A 25,427-nucleotide genomic window follows, 5' to 3' on the forward strand; every position below is an offset into this window, starting at 1 on the left:
TGTCACTGTGGTGTAGGCTGGTAGCTGCAGCTCCAATTTGACCCCTAGCCTGGGAATTTCCACATGCCATGGGTGCAGCCCTAAAAAGACAAAACAAACAAAAAAACAGAATAGAGGAGTTCCCGTCGTGGCGCAGTGGTTAACGAATCCGACTAGGAACCATGAGGTTGCGGGTTCGGTCCCTGCCCTTGCTCAGTGGGTTAACGATCCGGTGTTGCCGTGAGCTGTGGTGTAGGTTGCAGACATGGCTTGGATCCCGCGTTGCTGTGGCTCTGGCGTAGGCTGGCGGCCACAGCTCCGATTAGACCCCTAGCCTGGGAACCTCCATATGCCACGGGAGCGGCCCAAGAAATAGCAAAAAAAAAAAAAAAAAAACAGAATAGAGGTCTAATGAATAAAATTCAGATTGACTATAGCCACAGTGAACACAAAAGGCTCAACACTGACTATGACTTGTTCTTATAGGAAAATGTAAATAAGAGAGCTTGCTTTTTTAAGGAGAGCTTTTAAAAGAATAGCACAGCCTGGTGACAAGTAAAAGGAGCCTGGAAATGAGTAAGGTTGACAAGACAGGAAACACCTAATGGTGTAGGAGGAATCCTGTATTTGATGAATCTGAGGTTAAAAGGAAGTGAACAGGAAAAAAAAAAGTTCTCTAAAACAATTCTTGCCCTTTGACTTTTAAAATGGCTGGGCTGACGGCTAGGAGCCAGCCGCAGCAAACTGATGCTTATGTTCATTGAAATTGTCACCACAGCGTGAAATTAAATCCTGGGGCTCTGGGCAAAGGTCTTTTAACCAGGGTTTACTCACTGACACAGGGACAGTGAGGAAAGAGAGCCCCCCCACTCCCTGCCCTGGGCACTGAGAGTCCTGGGCTGGCAGCCCCTCACACAGAGTTTCCGAGCGTTTGCGCGGAGGGGATAGCAGGTAACATATGGGCAGGATCAGATTCTACTTTCACACCTTCCCATGGAAACCAAGCTGTCCACCTCAACTGTGCCTGGATTGCAGGTCAGGCCTATTTACAGTGAGTTTTGAACTTCAAACAAGGGTCCCAGCATCCGAGGGGCAGGGTCCAAGTGCTGTCCTGCAGCCTTACACACAGGCTCTGGAGATGGTGCTCCCACCTGATAAAGTTCCGAGGGACCCTGTCCCCACCCTTCACCTCAAGGAGCAACGGTTCACAGAGATCTTGGGGCGCCCCACCCATTCCCAGGGCGGCAGCTGCTCTTGAACCTGAAGATGGCTGTTCTCATCCGTCCTGACTGCCATTCTCTCCCCGGACCTGAGCTCTGATCATCGCAGCCTTGCGCCATCGCCATCACACAGCCGGCTCTTTCTTCTCTAAATGCCCGCTCCTGGCTGAAGTCACTGGACAGGGAGGGTTGGGGCTTCCCAGTCCTCTTGTCCGCAGGCTGACCTCCAGCCCAGCCTCCACCTTAGAGACCCTCAGACACGCGGGGGACTCTGCTCCCATTTCAGGCGGCACCCAGCCCCCCCTCGGCGATGACCTGGCGGTGCCCCAGGCAGATACTATTTCACAAGAGCTCCCTGCTGACCTCTGCCATCACCTCTGGATTCCCGGACTCCTCGGCGGCTGCCCCTTCCCCTCAGGGTGCATGTGAGGACTTGGTTCCAAGAGTTCAGGGAAAAGGCAAATGATTCTAATGAAAACAGGTTCTCTTGAGACCAAGTGCGTTGTCGAACAGCAGCAGGGGCCTGAATGCGGACACGTGCCCCCAGCTCCGGGACTGTAAAGTGGCCGTAAAGGAGCCTGAGCCCGTTGGGGGAGCACTAACACCTACAAAAGGGGCGTCCCTCACTCAGGCTGCCTGAACACCCAGGAATCAAGCGCAGAAACAACACTGAGTGAAAGCAGCACCTGCACAGTAGCAAAAAGCACACACCGTAAAACCTACAACAACCGCACACACTGTTAAGAATACACAAGCATGTAATAAAAGGGTAAAGATGAGTGAGGACGAAAACACCGAATGGAGGGGGTTTCCTCCCAGAGGAAAGGCAGGAGGAGGGAAAATCAGCAGAACAGGAAAGTGTACTGAGATTCAGCTGCATTTGTAATGTTTCTTTTCAGGTGGGTGATGGGTATTTGGAGGCTCCTTCTGTTAAAGGCTACACTTTCTTCTTTTCTTATGGGACAAAGGTTCAGAGCAGGTGCCTGAATCCACACGTTTTCAAAGCACCACTTCTGCCATCGTGTGGCTCCTCATGGTATTACATGTGCCCAGCTTTCAGAGAAAGAGTTTAAAAGGGGCATTGTAAATTCTCAAGCACAATGTAACCCCCAGCAAAAGCCTGAGTGTAACCACTTGATACGTGACCAATATTAAAAGCCTCGCTTATCACTTCTAAATAATGCTTCATAAAACAGAGGACATAAAACATGACTCTAGGTGCAAAAGAATGAAATTGGACCCCTATCCTATACCACTCACAAAAATTAACTCGAAATGGATTAAGGACTTAGACATGTTAAGACCTGAAACTATAAAACTCTTAGAAGAAAACATAAAAGAAAAGCAACTTGACATCGGTCCTGGCAAATTATTATTTTTTTTTTTGTATATAACACAAAAAGCACAAGCAACAAAAGCAAAATTCAAGAAGTGGCACTACGTCAAACTGAAAAGCTTTTGCCCAGCAAAAGAAACAATAAAAAATGAAAAGGCAATCTATGGAATGTGAGAAGATATTTGCAAATCACATATCTAATACAGGGTTAATATCAAAAATGTAAAATGTAAAAGAATTCATACAACTCAACAGCAAATAAACCAATCTGATTAAAAAACGGGCACGAGAAAAAAAAATGAGCACAGGGCCTGAACAGACATTTTTCCAAAGACATACAGATGACCAACAGGTACACAAAAAATCTCAACACCACTAATCATCAGGGAAATGCAAATCAAGCGACAATGAGATATCACTTCAAACCTGTCAAAAATGCTATTACCAAAAAGACAAGAAATACCAAATGTTGGTGAGGATGTGGAAAAATGGGAGCCCCCATTGCACTGCTGGTGGGAACGTAAATTGGTGTGGCCACTGTGGAAAAATAAACTAGAACTACCAGATGACCAGCGATTGCACCTTGGGGTCTGTATTAGAAAGAAATGAAATCATTCTCTCAAAAAACTATCTGTGGGAGTTTCCATCATGGCTCAGTGGAAATGAATCCAATATCCATGAGGACACAGGTTCGATCCCTGGCCTCGCTCAGTGGCTTAAAGATCCAGTGTTGCCGTGAGCTGTGATGTAGGTCACAGACTCAGCTTGGATCTGATGCTGCTGTGGCTGTGGTGTAGGCCAGCAGCTGTAGCTCTGATTCAACCCCTAACCTGGGAACTTCCATATGCCTCAGGTGCGGGCCTAAAAAGCAAAAAAATTTAAAAAAAGACATGGAAACAACCTAAGTGTTCATCAATGGGTGGACAGATAAAAAATCACAGACACCCACATACAGGGGAATATTACTCAGCCATAAAAAAGAAGGAAATCCTGCCATTTGCAACAACATGCATGGACCTTTAGGGCCTCACACGAAGTGAAATAAATCCCAGAGACAAATACTATACAATTTCACTTATGTGTGGAAATTAAAATAATTAAAATCATAGAAACAGTAGAATGGTGGTTGCCAGGGACTGAGAGTGGGGGAAAAGGGAGATGTTGGTCACAGGGTACCAAGTCCCAGTTATCAGATGCATGAGTTTGGGGATGTGAAGTACAGCCTGGTGACAGTAACTAATGAGACCGTACTATATTCTTGAAAGTTCCTCACAAGAATTGAGTTTTTATGATCTCACCATATAACTGGCAATTATGTGAGGTAACGGCAGGTTAATTAATCTTATTTGGTAAGCATTTTCTCTGTGTTGATAAAATGCCATATACAAAAACAAACTCAAAATGGATTAAAGACCTAAATCTAGGACCAGATACTATAACAGTCTTGGAGGAAAACACAGGCAGAACATTTTTTTGACATAAGTAGTGGTACTATCTTACGGGATCCACCTCCTAGAGTAATGGAAATAAAAACAAAAACAAATAAATGGGGCCTAATTAAACTTAAAAGCTTTTGCACAACAAAGGAGATCATAAACAAAACAAAAAGACAACCTACAGAATAGAAAATATTTGCAAAAGATGCAACTGACAAGGGATTAATTTCCAAAATATACAAACAGCTCATTCAGCTCAATATTAAAAAAATCAAACAATCACAATGGGCAGAAGATCTACATAGACATTTCTCCAAAGAGGACATACAGATGGCAAAAAAGTACATGAAAAGATGCTCGGCATCGCTAATTATTAGAGAAATGTGAATCAAAACTACTATGAGGTACCACTTTACACCAGCCAGAATGGACATCATCAAAAAGTCTACAGACAATAAATGCTGGAGAGGGTGCAGAGAAAAGGGAACACACCTACACTGTTGGTGGGAATATAAATTGGTACAACCAGTATGGAAAACAGTATGGTGGTTCCTCAGAAAACTAAATATAGAACTACCATGTGATCCAGCAGTCCCGCTCCTGGGCATATATCTGGACAAAGCATTCATTCAAAAAGATACATGCAGAGTTCCCGTCCTGGCTCAGCAGAAACCAATCTGACTAGTATCCACAAGGACACAGGTTTGATCCCTGGCCTCGATCAGTGGGTTAAGGATCTGGCGTTGCTGTGAGCTGTGGTGTAGGCCAGCAGCTATAGCTCTGATTCAAACCCTACCCTGAGAATTTCCATATGCTGTGGGTGTGGCCCTAAAAAGAAAGAAGAGAAAGAAAAAAAAAAAAGTCAAGTCAGCATCTCTGGCAGCAGCTGCAGCTCTGATTCAATCCCTATCCTGGGAACTTCCATATGCTGTGGGTGTGGCCCTAAAAAGAAAAAAAAAAAGAAAAAGATGCACTCACCTATGTTCACTGCAGCACTATGCACAACAGCCAAGACATGGAAACAACCAACCTAAATTCCATCAACAGATGAGTGGATTGAGAAGATATGGTGGTATATATACACAATGGAACACTACTCAGCCATAAAAAAGAACGAAATAATGCCATCTGCGGCAACATAGACATTATACTAAGTGAAGTGAGTCAGACAGAGAAAGATAAATATCTTATATCACTTACATGTGGAATCTAAAAAAAAAAAAAGAGAGAGGGAGATACAAATGAAGTTATTTGCAAAACAGAAAGAGACTCACAGACACAGAAAACAAACTCATGGTTACCAAAAGGGAAGCGGGGCGGGGGGGGGAGGATAAATTAGGAGTTTTGGTTAACATATACACATGACTATATACAAAGTAAACAACAAGGACCTACTGTATAGCACAGGAAACTACAGTCAATATTTTCTAATAACCTATATGGAAAAAAACCTGAGAAACCTGTAAAAGAATATGTAATATGTATAACTAAATCACTGTGCTGTACACTTGAAACTAATACATTGTAAATCAAGTTCACCTACTTCAGTTAAAAAAGGAATATGAAAAAGAATAGATATATGTATGATTAAAACACTTTGCTGTACAGCAGATATTAACACAATCCTTTAAATCAACTAAACTTCAATAAAATAAATTTGTAAGAAATCTTACAAGTTTGACCTTAAGTTCTGAAGCCCAGCAGCAACCCAGTTTTGTCAGTTTATCCAAAGTGGCTGCATCTTGGGAGTTGTCATTAACGTGCATTAGAGCTGATGTGAAAATCAGACACCAGCATGTCCTCTGTGGGTCTGGACCTGGTGAGAGATTGGCTGGTGGACGTCCGGGCGTCACGCAAGCAATGGGTTTGCTGCATGGGGACCTGGTGCTCAGGCCTCGGCAGCCAAGCCTCTTCTCTGAGCCCTTCACGCTCTTTATGCTCCAGGGTCCCTCCAACACTTCAGGTGGTACGAGCTCTGTCTTGTGGGATTATTTGTTTTTGTTTTTTGAGGGCATATGGAGGTTCCCAGGCTGGGGTCGAATGAGAGCTACAGCTGCCAGCCTACACCACAGCCACAGCAACTGGGGATCAGAGCTGCATCTGTGACCTACACCACAGCTCACCGCAATGCAGGATCCTTAACCCACTGAGCGAGGCCAGGGATCGAACCTGCATCCTCATCGATGCTAGTAGGGTTCATTACCGCAGAGCCACAGTGGGAACTCCTCTGCTGTGTTGATCTCAAAGTCTGCTTCGACAGCAAGGAGCTCACGACAGCAAGGAGTGCCCCCTGCCCACGGGCGTCTGCTTCCCCCACCCCCTACCCTGCTGCAGCTGAGCGGCATCCTCCAGAAATGACCGTGGGGTCTCCACCTGCACCTCCACCAAGCCCAGTGCAGGCACACCTGGCAGCTGCATCCTGTTGAGGCGCATGAGACAGGGAACTCGACAAACAGTGGAATTTCATTACAAAAAGAATAACATAAATCACCACCCCCCAAAGCCCCAAACTAAACCTCTCCGGGGGTGAACTGCTCTTACTTGGCAGAGCCTCCCATTGCTGACCAGCAAGGAATGTGGGCACAGCCCCCAGACTCGTCCACCTGCTGCTGGGGCGGCTCCAATAGGTCTCCAGTGTTCCTCCAGGACAGAGAGGAAGGATGCTAGTTACTGCTGATCCCCAAAATCCTCTCATGAGGATGGTCATCAAGCAAGGACGGCTGCGGACGTAACTGCGTTCCTACCCTGTCATTTCCAGAACCTCATCTAATTTGGGAGGGAAACAGTCTGGATGCAGTAAGGTCTAAAATCTGACAACAATGAACAGTGTCAAAGCTGCTAAGTATCCCCTCCCCCCGCAGCAAGGTCAGCGGACTGTTCCTACCAAGGCCTTGGGCTCTGCAGCCCATGGGCAACAGCAAACCACTGTGGGCTGTGTGTCCCAGACATTGACATCCGATTTCCATATCATTTGCATATCTTCCTTTTTTTTTTTTTTTTCCCCAACCATTTAAAAATGTCAAAACCATTCTTTGCTTACAGGCTGTGGGCTACATTTGGCCTGCAGGCTGAATCACATCTGAAAAACTCACTCAAAACACCACTTACCGTAAAGCCATGAGCACACACGTTTTTCTTTATGAGATGCTAAGACTCCTCAAGCAAAATATCAAACACCACTTTCCTAAAGTGAATGCTCCAAAGATCCACAACCAAGCCTTCGGAGGACCAGGGCTCACAGCAGGAAAATAGACCCTGAGCCTGCAACGGTGCCAGCGCTGGCCTAAAGGACAGCACGAGGACAGACTCTGACCCCCACCCACAGGCCTGGCCAGGGCCTCGACCTGTAGGACAACCCTCAGCTGGAGGGGGGTGGGCAAAGGACTGCTGTGCTCGGGGAACCACACACCCTCCTCTCTCCCTCAGGATCCCACCTCCCGAATTCCCAGTGCCCGACAATCAGGACTTCATCCCACGCAGAATTCCTAATAGGGTTTTATCACCGCTGACCTGAGCCTGCAAATGCTAATGCCCAGCTGCCCCACTGCACCTTCTAAATATAGTACCAGTCAACTCTTCCTTCCTCAACGAGTAAGTCATAGAATTTCCTTCAATTCTATTAAAGCTGTGGTTAAGAAAAATAAATCTGACAAACAAGTGTAAAATGTTAAGGGTGGAAACTCTAATTCCTCCCAAACATCTTCACTAACACTTACTGTCATTATTGTTATTTTTACCTTCATTATTTTGACCAGTAATATGGAAACAAAACCCACAGTGGAGGGTATTCTTCAGCAGAAAGCTTTCTTTGCCCCTCAAATCACATTCTAAGACCACTTGATGAAAAAAAGTCCATTTAAAAACTAAAAAATTTGGCCAAAGTAGATATTTTAGTTTATTGTGAACTTGACTAGGTGGAGGGTCTTGGGCCAGATTTCTACACAGCAGGTCTTGAGGTAAAGTCAGAGGTGACGAGCACAGCCTAAGACAGGTACCCAGAGCTGGTGATAATTATCCCGAAAAACAGGACACCTAAGAAAGTTTAGAATTTAATCTGTAGAACACATGAGAGAAAGCTTCTAAAAGAACAGTATTTCTGTTTGCAACATGGAAAAAGGACAAAAAAAGAAATGTGCACAAAGAAATTCCGGTTGTGGGGGTGGAGAGACAAGGCCTGTGTGTGTTTCTGTTTCTCTCTCTCACACACACACTCAAATATGAACCTGTTAGAAATATTGGACCTGGTCTGTGCTAGTGAATTTGCTGCTCATGCAGTCATCAAAAATTCGAGTTTTGGTTCCCATCGTGGCGCAGCGGAAATTAATCCGACTAGGAACCATGAGGTTTCGGGTTTAATCCCTGGCCTCGCTCAGTGGGTTAAGGATCCAGCGTTGCTGTGAACTGTGGTGTAGGCCAGGGGCTACAGCTCCAATTAGACCCCTAGCCCGGGAACCTCCATATGCCATGGGTGAGGCCCTAAAAAAAAAAAAAAAAAAGATTTGTGTTTTAACTGTTCTATTTAATAGAAGCCTTCTAAAAAAGACCTCAGATATGCAGCCACCAGGATGATCATGTGTTGTGGAGGGGGCTGGGGGCATGAACCCCTGATGTTATAAGAAAATATGCTTCTGTGCATATTTATTTTTTTCTTTTTTTTTTTTTTTGGCTGCACTCACGCTATGTGGAGGTTCCTGGGCCAGAGATCAAACCCACACCATAGCAGCGACCTGAGCCACAGCAGTAATAACATCAGACCCTTAACTTGCTGTGCCACCAGAGACCTCCATGTCTCCTGCCTCTTTCCTCCACGCCCTCTGTGCACATGCCCACCAGGGACACAGGACAGGAGACCTAACCCGCCCATTTGTTAGGCAATCATTTTACAGGAAGCTCAGCTTTCTAAGGGGGTCTCTCAGCTCACAGCCCCATCTGCTCTCATCTAGGACCTCATCGCCTCCAAATGACGGTACCATGGATACAACCACCTAAAGTAACACCATAAAATTCATCTTCACAACTGTGGACTGAGAGAACTCCGGGTCTTCCCACCTGGCTGAGCCAGGGCACAGCAGGGACACCTGAAGACTGAGAGGCAGGGCTGACAAAGACAGAGAAGCGGGGGCAGGGTGCTCTCCTGCCTCCACAACCAGACCCTCCGCCCCTCCAGGAAGAGTCCACTCTAGACCCACAGCCTGCAACAGAACCCGGCGGGTGGACAAAAAAGGCTGCGTTTGAGGATCCTTTTCTGGGCTTAGGAATTGAGGTTCAGTAAGATTAATTTTCCCCCCAAACAAGCAGAAATACTTAAAGAGAGGGTTGTGATCCGGCCACTAGTGTCTGTTAACTTTAATTAATTAATTTATTAGTTTATTCCAGCACTTGGAAGATCCCCAGCTAGGGGCTGAATTGGAGCTATAGCTACCAGCCTATACCACAGCTCACGACAACACCGGATCCTTAACCCACTAATAGAGGCCAGGGATCATGGACACTAGTCGGGTTTGTTGCCACTGAGCCACGATGGGAACTCCCCAGTCTTCTTTTTTTTTTTTTTTTAAAGTATAGGTGGTTTACAGTGTTGTGTCAATTTCTGCTGTACAGCAAAGAGACTTAGTCATATATATATACACACACACATTTTTTTTCACACATTCTGTCATGGTCTATCCCAGGAGAATGGATAGAGTTCCCTGTGCTGCACAGCAGGACCTCACTGCTTATCCATTCTGAATGTTACAGTTTGCATCTGCTAATCCCAAACTCCTGGTCCAATAATTTTTTTTGGGGGGGGGTCCAAAAAAAAAGCCTTTTCTAGGGCCGCTCCCACGGCATATGGAGGTTCCCAGGCTAAGGGTCTAATCGGAGCTATAGCTGCCAGCCTACGCCAGAGCCACAGCAACTCGGGATCCGAGCTGCGTCTGCAACCTACACCACAGCTCAGGGCAACACCAGATCCTTAACCCACTGAGCAAGGGCAGGGATCGAACCCGCAACCTCATGATTCCTAGTCGGATTTGTCAACCACTGCACCACGACAGGAACTCCTGGTCCAATAATTTTTGACAAGAGTGCCACTACCACCCAAAGGGGACAGCACAGTCATTACAACAAATGGTGGTAGGAAAATGCAAATCCACATGTGAAAGAATGAAGCTGGACTCTTAACCTCATACCATAATCAGGGACTAACTCCAAATAGCTCAAAACAAAACAAAACAAAACCAAGACCTCTTAGAAGAAAACGTAGGGGGAGACTTTGCATTAGCTTAAGTCATGATTTATTGGATAGGACACCAACCAAAGCACAGGCAACAAAAGCAAAAAGAGACAAATGGGAGTGACATCACATCGAAAACTTCTGCGCATCAAGGATGCAACCTGCAAAGTGAAAAGGCAATCTGCAGAATGGGAGGAAAATACCTGCAAATCATACATTTGATAAGGAGTTAATATTGAGAATCTGTAGAGAACTCATACGGCTCGACAACAAGAACAGAGCAGATGGACTGGGAGTTTGGGGTTAGTAGATGCAAACTAGTGCATTTGGAGGGGATAAGCAATGAGATCCTGCTGTTTAGCACCGGGAACTATATCTAGTCACTTGTGATGGAACATGACGGAAGATAATTTGAGAAAAAGAATATATATATATATATATATATATATGTACATATATATATATGACTGGGTCACTTTGCCGAATAGCAGAAACTGACAGAACACTGTAAATCAGCTACAATATAAAAAAGAGCAGACTGAGTGTGGTGGAGATAGACTGAAAGACATTAAAAAAAAAAAAAGAAAAGAAAGAAAGAAAAAAGAAAAAGACTGAAAGATGTTAAGTAGGACAAAGATAACCAAGTAGGCAGAATCACAGGAAGAAAAGGATAAAGGGGAAATGCCAAGAACATTTAAAAATAATTTCTGCTTTGCTGGAAGGGAAGCCTGCACTATCACTTATCTTGGTCCAAGTGGAGTTGGGGGCTGTGGAGATGCCCACAGAAGGCGCTGTGCTCACATCACTTCCTTAGCAGACGTTTCAGCTCCACATCTGAAAAAGGCATTAGGGGTTTGGGAGAAAAGACTCTGCCACAGCACCCGAGAGACACTCAGGGCTGTGGTTTCCCTTGGTTACGGCCAGTACATCTGCGAAGAATGTCCTCCTCACCCAAATATGGTTCAGCATCTAGCAGTCAAGGCCACAGCTGCTGCTGGTGCTGACAGAGGTCCTATGACTTCACTGCTCTGCACAAGCAGTAATGTCCCCATACACATGATGTCCTGCCTTCTACCAACGGCACCTTCCATCCTGAGCAAAGCTGCTCTCTTGCCCAGTGGCTTTTTTTTTTTTTTTTTTTTTTTTTTTTGTCTTTTTGCCTTTTCTTGGGCCGCTCCCTCAGCATATGGAGGTTCCCAGGCTAGGGGTCTAATCGGAGCTGCAGCCACCAGCCTATGCCAGAGCCACAGCAACACTGGAACCAAGCCGCGTCTGCAACCTACACCACAGCTCACGGCAACGCTGGATCGTTAACCCACTGAGCAAGGGCAGGGACCAAACCCGCAACCTCATGGTTCCTAGTCGGATTCGTTAACCACTGTGCCACAACGGGAACTCCATGCCCAGTGGCTTTAATCACAGCCTCCACCTTTGATGTTCAGGATGAGTCTCAGTACCTCTTCCTGAGGTTTATGCTGTCTAATTAGGGAGCTATTTGCCCATCCAGCAATTTAATTGAGGTGAGTTTGAATTGAGACGGGATTTAAGTGTAAAATACACATGGGATTCCGGAGATTTAGTTGTCGAAACATGTAAAATATCCCAAAAATTGTTCCTATGACTACGGGATGTGTAGAGTTTGGACATGACAAGAATTTGGCATTTTGAGTTAAATCAAATATTATTATTTGTCTTTTTTCTTTCAGGACCGCACTGCACCCGTGGCATATGGAGCTTCCCAGGTTAGGGGTCGAATCCGAGCTGCAGCCACTGGCCTATGCCACAATCATAGAAATGCCAGATCCGAGTCGCATCTGTGACCTACACCAGAGCTCACGGCAACACCAGATCCTTGACCCACTGAGTAAGTCCAGGGGTCGAACTCGTGTCTTCATGGATACTAGTCAGATTTGTTTCCACTGAGCCATGATGGAAAATCCAAATCAAATATTATTATTAAAACTAATTTCACCTGTTTCTCTTGCACTACTGTGGCTATTAGGAAAGTTGAAGGCACATAACTGCCATGTCTCACATCACATGTTATGGATGGCACCATTCTAGATAATATTAGAAGCCCTTGATTCTGGAAACAAGAATGTGGCCCAGGGAGGTCCCACTGTGGTGCCATGGGATTGGCAGGGTCTCTGCAGCGCCAGGATGCAGGTTTGATCGCTGGCCCAGGGCAGTGGGTTAAAGGATCCGGTGTTGCCACAGCCATGGCACAGATTGCAGCTGCAGCTTGGCTTTGACCCCTGGCCCGGGAACTCCATATGCCACAGGGCAGCCAACAAAAGAGAAAAAGAAAAAGAAAAAAAGAGAAAAAAGAATGTAGCCCCCTCAGGTCCCCCAATCCTGAGGACTGTGAATCCTTCCACCGTGATGGCGTGGCTGGGCAGCAGTGGGCCTGGGACCTGCCCTCCCTCACCAGCAGGGCCTCCTTGCAGCTCAGACCCCCACATGAACCTCCCCTGCCTGCTGCCAAGGGGCTAAAATCAAAGAAAAGTGTTTCCACAATTAGCAACATGAAGAGCACTCTCAGTAAATGTTACTTCCCTCTCTTTAAGGTCTTAGAGATCCTGTGGACACAGCTCATTTAGTCATCAGCGTCTGGATTCCAACCCTCTTTTTTCCGTCCCTCCCCCAACTCTAACGAGTTCTCTGGAACTCGCCCTTACAGGCAAGGTGTCTGGGGAGCTTCCAGGCAAGGCCGTCCCCTCCCATAGCTGCCTGCCCGGCCTGCCCAGCCTGCCCGTTTGTCTGCCGTATCCTCCCACTTCCTCTCACTAGTCCACGAATTAACAAGTCACTACAATTAACTTCAAAATTCTGGCTGCCGGTCATGTTCTCCTCAGGACTGTTATTACTGACGCAGTGCTACCGCCTCAATATACATGCAGCTCCGTTATGCTTGTAGCTGTTTCCCATGAGCACGCTCCAGCCTCCCAAGGCATGTGGAAACATCCTTCTTTTACCACCAGAGTCTCATCAGGTACATGATGGATGAAGACCTTTATGGTCTCGGAAGTAAAGTCAAACGGAATAGTGGTTTTAATTACTGACCAGGCCAATCAGGATTACAGGGAGTGAAAAGCAGCTTCTCTGAGAAAGCAGGGGGCGGAGGTAGGGACAGGAAAGGAAGCTGATCCTGCAGGATTTCCCCAGAAGCCCCTTCAGAGGCAAATTCGTCCTGCTAAGTGGGAGAAGCCAGACAGAGAGAGTCACAGGCTGTGTGATCCCACTCACAAAGACACACACAAGAGGCAAGTTCACAGACACAGGAAGTGGGTTAGAAGTGGTCAGGGCTGGAGGTGGAACAAAATTAAGGCTCAAAGCTGCACAGTATCTGTCTGGGGTAAATGACAGTGGTGCTGGTGGTACAATACTGTCAGTAGAGTTAATGCCACTAAATTTTATACGTAGAAATGCTTCAAATGACGAGTGTTGTGTTAGATGTATTTCAGCACAACAAAAGGTCGACTTTGTTGGCCATCTGGATCTCACCAAAAATCAACTGAGACTCCTTTTACACACATTATATGAATTAATCCTCATTACCCAGAGATGAGGTAAATTGCCATTGACAGATGGAGAATCTGACACTTGGATATTAAACAATGGGTTCAGAATCATATAAGCGGCAGAAATAAGATTCGAACCCAAGTCTGGTAGCTGTAAACCCGTGTTCTTTCAACGACAGCACAGTGTTTGTAGGAAAAACAGGCTCGATGGATAAATGTGAGAGGAAAGCAGTCTCCTTATCGGCCCCGAGCCGGTCGATTACGTGACAGGAAAGACTTGCAACAGCTGGACCCAAGAAGGTGTCCAACACCTTCCCTGGCTGCAAATGAGCTTCTTTCCAGTGGCAAAGAAGCTTCCTTCAGGCATAATTTGTAAGCCCTATAGATATATGCTAAGGGCATGTCTGCCCCTTCTCTCCCCCAAGAAGACTGGGTAAATTGATTTTTCGATTTTTCACACCCTATATACCGTCTCCCAAACACTCATCAGGAGTTAGAGCCCGCGATTTCCCCAAGAACGCCGCCGTCTGGTGTATAAAGTGCTTTTCCTACAAGTCACCGCCTGCAGCTCAGGCACTCACTCCGCAGAACACCAACATCTCCGTTAGGCAGACGATTAACCGTGCCTCAGAAATGACGGCAACACACAACTACAACCTGTCCTCGATTTTACAAACCAGACAAGAGGTCGTGAGAGGAGCCCAGACCCTAATCATCTGCCTTCTGAAGTTGAGTGGATGGATCAATATACTGCTAAGAACTCTGGGGCAAGACTTAATTCAAGCTCATACAGGGCTGCTGCTTTAAAAAACAAAACTAGGAGTTCCCGTCTTGGTGAAGCGGAAACGAATCCAACTACAAACCATGAGGTTGCAGGTTCAATCCCTGGCCTCGCTCAGTGGGTTAAGGATCTGGCGTTGCTGTGGCTGTGGCGTAGGCCAGTAGCTGTAGCTCCGATTAGACCCCTAGCCTGGGAACCTCCATATGCCGCAGGTGTGGCCCTAAAAAGTTAAAAGACAAAAAAAAAAAAAAAACCCACAAAAAACTAAAAATACTGGTTAAAGTTCCCTTAAAGGCGCTGTCTTTTCTCTGGGAACCCTCGGAGCTGCTGACATCAGGAAATGCCTACAAGACAGAAGACTTCCTCCCAGCCCTGCCAAGGCTGGGGTCCAAGGCCCTGTCACAGAGATCCTCTGAGCCCACATCGAAGGACACCCAGTCCCACCAGCTGGGACCGTCCCCAGTGATCCCTACATCCCCAGAATCCAGTGTAGCACGAGCATGGAGCAGACCAGTCACCATCACTGGATGAGGGACTCAGGGACACCACTTTCCTGGGGCTCCCCCGCCTCCCAGCACTGCAGTGCTGTCACACCACTTCTCTGCCAAGTCCCCCAGACTTCACACTATCACTGCCACTACCCCCCACACTGGACGCCGTCTGGATTTCTCTCCTTCATTCAACACTGAGCTCTCAAAGGTCTGAGCCAGGGAAACAGGTGACTGGGAGACAATGCCTCGCTGGCTTCAGGGCCTCAAGGGCTGGCGGGAAGGACAGGGCACCAGTCGGCAGAGGGCCAGGGCAGGGCCCAGAGCCTACAAGCCTCTCGAACCATGTTGTTCTGGGAGATGGAGGTCAGTGATGGGGATTCTGACCAGAGAAGCAAACCCTCCTCCTGCTGTAACCAAATGCCTTGAAGAGCCCTTCCTGCTCCTTTTTTCCCTTTTTTGGCTTTTTTTTTTGGCTTTTTAGGACCCACAACATATGGAAGTTCCCAGGCTATGGGTCAAACCAGGGATACGGCTGCTGGCCTACACCACAGCCATAGCAATGTGGGATCCGAGCCACATCTATGACCTACACCACAGCTCACAGAAATGCCAGATCTCCAACCCACTGAGCAAGGCCAGGGATCAAACCCACGTCCTCATGGATACTAGTCGGATTCATTTCTACTGTGCCACAACGGGAACTCCCCTGCTGCTTCTGAGTGTGAAACGCCCTCATCTCCTCAGCCAGGCTCAGCTCTCCCACCCCACATGCACCCCAGGGAGCCACTCCCCACACACTAGCCCCACGCCCCGTCCCCACACATCGTCCCCACTCGCCATTCCCAAGAACTGCCAGGGCCCCTCCTCTGGGTGACCCGCAACGTGACCCTGACCGCATGCATGATGGGCTAACCCTTTTGCTCTCTGCTGCATCCTGACACCCCAAGTGTGTGTGTTTCCAGCATCCTGTTCTTTATTTTTTGAGCCATCAGGGTGCCTTTGGCTGCAAACTAGGGCATGTACCGGCTTTATTAACTGAAAGGCCAGAGGAAAGTGATCAGTGATCACCCTTTTTCACTTCTTCTTGTTCCCTGAAAAAGATAAGTCTCTTCTCCTGATCACTATAGCTGTTCTGTATGTCATGATTATGTATGTTTGTATTATACAGACATATGCATAACATAAACATAAATATATAAGAAACTCCCTTATCCATCACCCCACCCTGGACCACAGGGTGGTATGTTCATGTTCCTGAAGATCAGCTGTAATAGAAACACTTTCATAAACACATTTGAATCTTTAAGGAAATTCACTGTGTAAGGCAAATCATGTGCAAGGCATAAGATCTTTAGGGGTGAACCATCACCTCTTAATAATAAGTGGTTTACAAATGGAGACTTGGTGCATTAAGTTTCCTTTAAAAGTGGCCGCTTTTTAAACAGTTACCCCGTTTAATGAGTAAGAGCAGCTCCTCCACTAGTTGTGGTGTTTGTTCTCACCATGGCAAGGTGAAAGTTCACTAACCACAGTGTTTAACAGGACACATTTTTTGGTTTGTGTTAAGACACTCGACAGCACTGGAGTTAAAAATACATAATGTAATAAAATGCCAAAAAGCATTACTAAGGGCTTTTATAGACAAAGTCTCTGCAGGACCATAAACTCCACGGCACTAAACATTACCAACATTGTTAATATTTTCTGTCCAAACAGAGGCCTCCCTTCCTCACCCGCTCTTGCTGTGAGACCCATACCACATAAGGTAGCTTTTACACACATTCCATAATTAAATACACACCCACAGGAAGTAAGGGCTGCACCACTGCCCTTTGCAGCAGGGAGCAAAGAGCTGTTAATTAGAAAGGCCAAAGGCAAGTACCAGACCTATTACTTGCATGTTTCGACAATGTCTTTGGGGTTTTGGTCTTTTTACGGCCACTCCCGCGGCACATGGAAGTTCCCAGGTTAGGGGTTGAATTGGAGCTGTAGCTGCCAGCCTACACCACAGCCACAGCAACACCAGAGCTGAGCCGTGTCTGTGACCTACCCCACAGCTCAAGGCAACATCAGATCCTTAACCTACTAAGCGAGGCCAGTAGATAGCGTCCTCATGAATGCTAGTCAGATTTCTTTCCATTGAGCCACGAGACGGGAGCTCCTGGGGTTTGCTTTTGTTTTTATTTTATGGCCGTACCCACTGCATATGGCAGTTCCTGAGCCAAAGATTGAATCCAAGCCACAGCTGTGGCAATGCCAGATCCTTTAATCCACTGAGCTGGGCTGGGGATCTAACCCTCACCTCCACAGTGACCTAAGCCACTGCCGCTGGATTCTTACCCCACTTAGGCCCTCTGCACATACGGCCCCACTGGGCAAGGAAGTCCTTACCTGCTGCCTCCGCACTTCCACACCTCCTGATTCAACACAATCCTCTGTGCCCTTCTGTCCCTACTGTCACTTGCTTATCAGGGCTCCGGAGGCTGGTTTCTCATCACAGCGAATTATCTTCCAAACGTCTATTTCCTATACTGCCCAGAACTTCCTCATCTTAACTTCATGTCTGTTGCCTTGAACTATATTTAAGCCGATGAAACCAAGTGGAGGGTTTTTCCTGCAAGCATCAAGCCACGTGACCTGGTATTACATGAGAACCCACAGCTCTGAGGCAACAACACCCCATGTCACAACTCACACCCCACCGGGTTGTTTCACAGACTTCACCAAGTCAAGGAATTCATGTTCGTTATTGGAAGTACTTGCAACATGTAGAGAGAGATTTAGAAAAAAGAGCAATAACTGGTCAGCGTGGAAAGAGGTAAGCCCTCTTGGGTCTTGATGACACCTCACACCTGAACTGACAGAGCTCCTTTTAAGTTGTTCTGGAAGCTTTACCATGCTGGTGTCCACGGCTGGTCTTTATTTTATCTTCTTGGCAGCGTTGGGCCATGCAGGCCAAGAGCCACGGGTCTAAACAGTGTAAACAGCTCCTTCTGCCCCAGATGACCTGCTCAGGTGCCTCTGCAGCCCCCTCCCCTGCGGCCCCTGCCTCCTCCCCTATGCCCCCCTGCACTGCCACCCCCCGCCGCAGCCCACTCCCCTTCCCTTGCCACCCCCCTCATGCCTCCCCACCCCCTCCCTGGTGAGTCACCCCCTGGACGGCTGAGCCAAGTTCTCCATGAAGAGGGAAAAAGGGGTCTTTGGTGAAGATGCAGGAGGACTCGGGGGCTGCCTGGCTTCACCCGAACACAAGACCCACCTGTCCTTAAGCGACTCCCTGATTATAGAGCACCATTCTCAGGAGGTAATGGATTTCTGGGTTGGGGACCCTGAAGCTAATCTCTAAAGATGAGAAAACAATCCATGATTTTGCCTGTTCCACCAGCCCAAGAGCGGGGCACTTGGAGGCAGGACAGCAGACAGCAGGCCCTTCGCAGACTGTCCGACTGCAGGGAGTCTGGTGTCTGGGAGGTGGGAGGCTCACCTGAGACAGAGAGGCCCAGAAAGTTCTGAGGTTCAGGCTCAGCCCCCGCCTCACTCTGGGTAGGACCCACCACCAGGGCAGTGGGATTTCTCATGCAATGCGGACGCAGTCAAGCTGCAGCGAGGATCTTCTGGGTTCAGCTGATTTACTCCCTTTTAGGGGTGGGAGTGGACGCAGGAAGCCGGAGAGCAGAGCCGGGTGTGGGAGAACCACCCCCACCGTTCCCGCCGCAGGTACAACCCTGGGAATCGGAGTGCCCGTAGGACGTGGCAGTCTCCCTGAGGACATAACTTAAGTCACAGCAGTGTGGAGAGGAGACTCCAACATCTTGCTGTCCCCATGCTTGACTGATCACCTGCACACGAAGAAAATAAACAGGGCTGTGACATGGGCTCAGCCCCTCCTCTCTGGCCGGTCCGTGTGGGTCCCTCCTGACCTCTGCCTTCCAGAAACATCTCTCATGAAGGTCAGTGACCTCTTAAAAAACAAATCCACGAGATGTCTTTCAATCTTCCTGACATGCGACCTTTAAAAACAACGCTCTCCGGGTCATGTCAGGTTCTACCCCCTGGGCCTCCGGACCTGCATCAGGACCTCCCACACTGTGCCCCACTTCCTCCCTGTGACATCCCATGCCAAATGCACGGTCAGCCCCTGTCTGTGGGCCATTTCCAGAGAATTCCTCACAGCAACTCAAACCTGAGGATGGGATGATGCCTGCCCAGTGCCCCCGTGTCCTCCCCGCAACCCCATCCTCCCCACGGCATTGCCCTCCCTTGGGCACATCCCCAGCCACACAGGGCTCCCCTAGCATCCTGACCCCTGGTCTTCAGGTCATCCACTTCTGCTTGTTCCAGCTCCTAGACCCTCTGCCCACCTCACCTGCCACAGTCCAGATCCACGACTGCCCTGGGGTCTGTGGCTACAGCCTCCTTCCTGGGTTCTCTGCCCCAGCGGTGCCCGAAATCAGACCCTGAGACCCAGCCGGGGGGTCTCTAAGGAAGAGCTCTGCCCCCCACTGGGCACAGGGTCGGGTTCCCCTGTAACACCTGGGGCACCTCCTCCCCGGCCTCTTCTCTGGGCACTCCTGCCATCACGTACTGAGGACGCACGCACGTGCGCACACACACACACACACACACACACTTCTGGCAGGCTGCTGCCTCTCAGGCAGGAAGACCCTCCCCATGTCCCCTCACTGACAGCCTTGCACACTGAGGGGGCAGCAGGCTCTTGGTCACCCCAACCCCCTCCAGCCGCACCACCACCTGGACCCCACAGGCCCCCTCACTCATGTTGCAAGGGCTTCCTTTCCTGAGTCTTGGGGAGCTGGACTCCTTGCGCCCATGGCCCCTGCGCACTGGGCCTTGGTAAAGTTCAGGGAAACCTGGCCTGTCAGAGAGGCAGTGGTTTCACCTTCTGCTCAGAAAGGTGGTGCAGGAGAAGTTCCAGAACCTCCTAAGGCCCTGAGGAGGAGCAGTGTTGGGGGCAGTTCCATGACTTCCTAAGCTGCCCTGCCCCAGGAGAAGCTTCGGAAGCCGGCTAAGGAGGCAAAAGCACAGCAGCTAAAAGGAAGCCTTTTTCTTAAGAAGGAGATGCTTCTCTGTTACCCTGGAGCCTGACTGCCACACGGAAGGGCCTGATAAACCCTGCCGCTCCCTCAGGGTGGAGAGGGAGGGCCTGCAGGGGGTCAGCAGGGGTCAGCAGGGGTCAGACTCCTCCAGCAGGTGGAGCTTCGGCTCTGTGTCATCCTGGCCTCAGGCTAGGTGCCAGGTCGAAGGCCCGGCACTCCACCCAGCTGAGGCCTTGCTTCTGTTTCTGCTCCCTTCGCAGGGCAGGCCTCACGAGGGCAAAGTTGGGCTACAGGCCTTGCTCAGAGCACTTGCTGGATGCTCACGGATCTACCTGTAACAGTTCAACATCCTGACACACCTCTTCCTCTCTGCCTTTGAAAACCCTGGGGTAATTCCACGCAATCTGATTCCTCCAGTCTACCAAGCGCTACTAACCTCTCGTCTTTATTTATTTTATTTTATTTTATGGTTGCACCTGCGGCATGTGGAATTTTCTGGGGCTAGGGGTTGAATTAGAGCTGCAGCTGCCAGCCTACACCACAGCCACAGCAACTTGGAATCTGAGCTGTGTCTGTGACCTACACACAGCTCACAGCAACCATGGATCCTTAACCCACTAAGCAAGGCCAGGGATTGAACCCGCATCCTCATGGATGCTAGTCGGGTTCTTAACCCACTGAGCCACAACAGGAACTCCACCTTTCGATCTTTAGATACTCTTCTTACTGCCTTATTACAAGACACCTTTACCACCCAACAAGTTCATCACATCCACTCCTGTACACACGCTTTCCCTGGGTCTCTGCTCTATTTCACTTGAGGAAACATTAACTTACCAACCATCTCTCACTTAACAACAACAAAAAGCACAAAACCCTTTTCAACATATCTTAATCACTCTCTTAAAGGCTTTGAACTTTTAAATAGAATAAAAAAGAAATTAATACCACCTATGAGGGTAAAGGTTTTTTTTTTGTCTTTTGTCTTTTTAAGGCTGCACCTGCGGCACATGGAGATTCCCAGGCTAGGGGTCGAATCAGAGCTACAGCTGCCGGCCTATACCACAGCCACAGCAATGCAGGATCCGAGCTGCATCAGAGACCTACACCACAGCTCACAGCAAGGCCAGATCCTTAACCCACTGAGCGAGGCCAAGGATTGAACCTGCATCCTCATGGATGCAAGTCAGGTTTGTCAACCACTGAGCCATGAAGGGAACTCTTATGAGGGTAAAGATTAAAGAAAAATCCCAAGCAAGCTTTGTGCTTCATTCAACTTACAAATCTCAGGGCATTCCTGGAAAACCTCAGTGTTTATTAAAACTATGTAAAACTACTCTGTGAACATACCTAAAACAGAAGTAGGTGCTATCCTCAGAGAATTATAAAAATTTTTTCTTTTTTTTTTTACTTGTACCACAGTCCTGTGGATGTAAACTCTGCAACATCCAGCACCCAGAGCCCCATCCAGCACCCCTGGTCCCATCCGGCCTCCCTGGCCCTAGCCAACTTCACATCTATGTGCCCCAAACCATGGAGGTAACACAAAATGCCTACAAGCACCCAGTGGCTGCTTAGGAATTAGCTCTACCCCACTGAGAACTACTGACTGAAGGATTCCTGAGGCCATCAAGCTACCTAATGGCAAAAGCACTGATTAAGTATCTGGTGGATCCTCTGTTGCTGCTGGAAAGCTGACACCAGCATCAAGATCAGGCCCCCTTCCACCCAAGCCCTCTGTTCTGGCTGCCGCTTCCCCACCAAGGGCAGGTGGACAAGTCTGGCCTCAGCTCATCCCTCATCTCCTGAGGCAGGTGTAGAGCACATGTCCTGTGAATGTGACCCTCTGATTTCCTCTGTCCTGGTGGCACCTCTTTGGGGCTGGTTTTGGCCGTAGACTCACAAGTTATCCAAACATCCCTCACTCACGGTCACAAACACAGACTAAACAGCACCGGTGACTCAGGACTGACTTCTGGAACAGTCATCACAAACCTAAACATATGACTCTTCAGAGAAGAGAGTCAAGAGTGCCTCAGATGAAAGCGGTGCAGCAGGGCACGGCTGCACCTGCTCCCAGGAGCCCTGGCCTGACCCCATCCCCATGGAGGCGGGACGGTGAGGGGGAAGGGGAACCACGGACTCAGCGCAGAAAAGGCCCAGCGAACTGCAAGAGTGGCAGGCCTGCCGGGGGCGCCTGGGGCGAGGGCAGCCAAGCACTTCTGCTCCAAGCGAAGTTGGGGCCAGGCTGCTGACTTCTGCTCCACATTGTTTGAAAAAAGGTTAGTTCTCATTCCAAAAGCACATACTACGTCTGCAAATGTATTAAAAAAAACAAACAAACAAAAAAAAAACCACTGCAGGTTTAAAGATTTCAACCCCCTGACCATGGAGGGGAAGTTACAAATGACAAACCAGTGAGGAAAACAGCAGTGTGTGGAGCCATTTAATATGCCTGACAAGTCCAAGGTTGTCAGAGGCTGTCACCAAAGGACCATCGCTCCAGCAGCTCACACATACCCCTGAAGTAATCAGAGTAACCCCCTTCCCTGAATTATTAAATGTTAACATTAAAAAAGGGAGGCATGGGAATGGGTGTGAGAGGGAGGGGGGGCAATGAAAATAATCTGCATGACGCTGTGACAGTGGGTCTGTGTCACGGTCACTTCTCAAAACCCAGAGAACATATAGCACCAAGTGTAACCCTAAACCCAGGGTTTGGGGGGTCATGACCTTCGATGCAGGTTCATAGATTATAACAGAGATACCACTCAAGTGGGGGATGCTGATAACAACGGGGGGGCTGTGCCTGTGGGCACTGGAGGCTCATGAGACTCTCTGTACCCCCCTCAACTTTGCTCTGAACCCAAACATACTAAAGATAAAGTCTTTAAAAAATACTGTCGAGGCTGGAGTTCCTGTTGTGGCTCAACTAGTATCCATGAGGACTTGGGTTCAATCCCTGGCCCTACTCAGTGGGTTAAGGATCCCGAGTTGCTGTGAGTTGTGGTGTAGGTTGCAGACATGGCTCCGCTGTGGCTGTGGTGTAGGCCGGCAGCTGCAGCTCCGATTTGACCCCTAGCCTGGGAACTTACATATGCCATAGGTGCAGCCCTAAAAAAGACCAAAAAAAAAAAAAATTTATATATATATATACATATATATATGTATATGTGTGTATATATACATATATATGTATATGTGTGTATATATACATATATATGTGTGTATATATACATATATATGTGTGTATATGTGTGTATATATACATATATATGTGTATATGTGTATATATGTGTGTGTGTGTGTATATGTGTGTGTGTGTATATATATGTGTGTATATATATGTGTATATATATATGTGTGTGTATATATATATGTGTGTGTGTGTGTGTATATATATATATATATAATATTAGCAAGGCTGTAAAAATCAAATGATAATCAGTCCCCAACTCAAGCATGAAAAATTTGAAGCCAATTCTATATTAAGTTTACAATTTTGCAATTTCCAGGAGTTATATCATAAATATCATTAATAAAATCATGACCAACCCACAAAACCTTGCTTAAGTCCAAAGTGTAGCTGGAACGGTGCAGCAGCAAGCAGCGGATGTGGAAACCAAGGGCTTAGGTTCAAATCTCTGCTGAGGTTTGCTGGGGGTGATGGCCTTGAGAAAATTACGTAATGTCTCCAAGTCACATTTCTCACCTATGATACAGGTACAGGAACACTCGCCATGCAAGTTTCATGTGGCGTTCAAGTTCAAGTGAGGAGGTTACACCCAACAGTCATGAGTGACAACACTGCCCCCCCAAGCCCAATCCAGGCTGAGTGACAGGTGTTGGGGGGGGGGGTGCTAGATCAGTGGCTAGGAGCACGGGCACAGGGTCTGTACAGAAGGCGGTCCTGGGCACTGACAGAATAGCCCCAGCAAGGGGCCTCTCAGTACCAAGCACCAGGCCACGGGAGTGGGAGAGCCTTACACAATCCTTAACTACAATGCACTGAAGCAAAAGCAATGCCAAAAGCTTTCCGAGCCTTTAATCATCTGTTCTCCTTTGAAAAGCCTTTCACTGATATTGTCTAGCTCTTCATGTTCCCAAGAGAAATTTCAGCCGCTTAAAAATGGAAATTCAGCCACAAAACTCAGGTAATTTTTTTGTGGAAAAAATAGGAAAAAAGATACTCAAAGCCTTGGAAAACATCCAGACCTAATCAAAAGCAAAATCCACAAAAAGAGCAGACTTCAACCCAATCCTTGACATGTGTAAACTGCACTCCTGAACAGATTTCCATTTTATCTGGATTCAGGCATCTTTTAAACCAAGAGCCTAGAGAGCGAATAAAGACTTCAAAGCATAATAAAAAAAGCTAAATTTGAGTTCAAACCCAGATCAGCCACTTCAGTGAGTTCCTCTGAAGCCTCTGGGACCCTCACATCACCACTGGCTTTCCAGGGTGGAGGGCGGGATCACTCCTCAGCCCTTCATGTCATTGCTCAGAAAACACAGCAGTGAAATCTTCTCCGATGCCCCCTCCACTTGAATGAGCAATGTCCACCTCCTGTCCCCTAGACCTTCCTCAGCTTCCTGCTGTATTCCCAGGCACTAGGACATACCTGGCCCATGGTGAGGTTTTAGACACATTTAACTGAATACGTGATTCAAGTGAATTCATCCACCTCCTACTTTGTAGGGTTGTTTTAAGGTTCACGTAGAAATAAAAAATAAAAATGCATTTGCCAAGGTGGAATTGTGAAGAAACAGAAAAAATGAACTAGTAAGTTGATTGACTCAGTAATCAAACCCTCCTCAAACCAGGACCAGATAGCAACACTTGTGAATTCTACCAAACATCTAAAGAAGAATTAATACCAATGACTCTCAAGTTCTTTCAAAAATTAAGAGGAGGGAACACCTACAAACTCATTCTAGGAGGCCAGCATTACCCTGATACCAAAGCCAGACAAGGATACCAAAAGAAAAGAAAATCATAAGCCAGTATCCCTGATGGACATAGATGCAAAAATCCTCAACAAAATACTAGCAAATTGAATTCAACAATAGGATATGGGAGTTTCCGTCGTGGCTCAGTGGTTGACGAACCTGACTAGGAACCATGAGGTTGCGGGTTCAATCTCTGGCCTCGCACAGTGGGTTAAGGATCCAGTGTTGTGGTGAGCTGCAGTGTAGGTTGCAGACAAGGCTGGGATCCCGAGTTGCTGTGGCTGTGGGCTGTGGCTGTGGCCAGCAGCTGCAGCTCCGATTTGACCCCTAGCCTGTGGCCCCATATGCCACAGATGCGGCCCTAAAAAGACAAAAAGACAAAAAAAAAAAAAACCAAGAAAAAACAATAGGATAGAAGGCGCATACACTGTGATCGAGC

At 47.7% G+C, this 25,427-nt stretch overlaps 1 protein-coding gene across 4 annotated transcripts in view; it reads right to left on the bottom strand.

Annotated features, from left to right (window-relative positions):
* The window catches only part of LIMS1 (LIM zinc finger domain containing 1), a 97,185-nt gene that overhangs the window by 47,578 nt on the left and 24,180 nt on the right, over window positions 1–25,427 (bottom strand). Inside the window, exon 1 of one of the 4 annotated variants that reach the window (XM_005662322.3) lies at window positions 17,373–17,849. The exons of 2 other annotated variants lie outside the window; for them this stretch is intronic. The gene's annotated coding sequence lies outside the window, so the exon portion shown is untranslated. Of the gene's footprint in view, window positions 1–17,372; window positions 17,850–25,427 lie in introns of those variants that run through there. One more of the 4 variants, XM_021085646.1, reaches the window with a different exon arrangement.

Source organism: Sus scrofa, chromosome 3 (assembly GCF_000003025.6).
Source record: "Sus scrofa isolate TJ Tabasco breed Duroc chromosome 3, Sscrofa11.1, whole genome shotgun sequence".
Lineage (NCBI taxonomy): Eukaryota > Metazoa > Chordata > Mammalia > Artiodactyla > Suidae > Sus > Sus scrofa.